The 1,138-nt window shown below is 41.9% G+C and overlaps 1 pseudogene; it reads right to left on the bottom strand.

The window, feature by feature from the left end:
• The window catches only part of LOC102818980, a 16,805-nt pseudogene extending 16,283 nt beyond the window's left edge, over positions 1–522 (bottom strand).
• Positions 523–1,138: the final 616 nt, after the last annotated feature.

Below are 1,138 nucleotides of genomic sequence, written 5' to 3'. Positions count from 1 at the left end.
GACTGTGGTCATGAGTCCCTCCATGATGCCAAAATTGTCATGGATGACCTTGGCCAGGGGGGGCAAAGAGTTGGTGGTGCAGGAGGCATTGCTGACAATCTTGAGAGAGTTGTCATACTTCTCATGGTTCACGCCCATCACAAACATGGGGGCGTCAGCAGAAGGGGCAGAGATGATTGGCACCACCCTTCAAGTGAGCCCCAGCCTTTTCCAAGGTTGTGAAGACACTGGTAGACTCTACAACATATTCAGCACCAGCATCACCCCACTTGATGGTGGCGGGATCTCGCTCTGATGGAAAACAGAGATGGGCTTCCCATTGATGATAAGTTTCTCATTCTCAGCCTTGACAGTGCCATTGAACTTGCCATGAGTGGAATCATATTGGAACATATATACCATGGAGTTGAGGTCAATGAAGGGGTCGTTGATGCCAACAACCTCTAATTTGCCAGAGTTAACAGCAGCCCTGGTGACCAGGTGCCCAATACGGTCAAATCCCTTGACTCCGACCTTCACCATCTTGTATCAGGGATGCGGCTGATACTGCAAGAGAAGCTGCGGCTGCTTGTCGAACAGGGAGGAGCAGATAGCCAAAGGTGTCAATTCTTAACGACGTAAAAAAACAAAATGTGGAAGTTTAGTAGCTGATACAACCATATATACTTCACTAGTTTATCTTGCCTTCTTAATGATTTGTCTTCTACCAGTGTTGCAGGGATTTAAAAAATATATGCTGGCAATACATTGTCTTAAGATATGATTCACTTTGAAAATATAGTTGTTTACTTTAAATTTTGATAATGATCAGTTATTACAGCTGAATTCTACCTCTGGATTTAAAGCTTTCTTACAGTCAAATAAATCCTGATATGAAAAGAAAGTTTTATTTTCTTTTTTCTTGACTTGCATCTCACTTTTGATTTATTGTGTTTCCCCAATTGAACGCTGAAAGAAAAAAAAATATCCCTAAAGGAATGACAATAAAATATATCTTCCTTTTGAGAAGAATGTACTCCAGATGAAGTTAAACCTGGGCCCATGATTTTGGAGAACTTGTTTACAGACTTCTTTAGGTGCTTACATGCTTCACAGTCGCTGAACTTCAAGGTGTGGCACTGAAGTGCCCATTTTATGA

This window comes from Chrysochloris asiatica, unplaced genomic scaffold, assembly GCF_000296735.1.
Source record: "Chrysochloris asiatica unplaced genomic scaffold, ChrAsi1.0 scaffold00325, whole genome shotgun sequence".
Taxonomy (NCBI): Eukaryota; Metazoa; Chordata; class Mammalia; order Afrosoricida; family Chrysochloridae; genus Chrysochloris; species Chrysochloris asiatica.
This window is presented reverse-complemented; position numbering and strand designations above follow the sequence as displayed.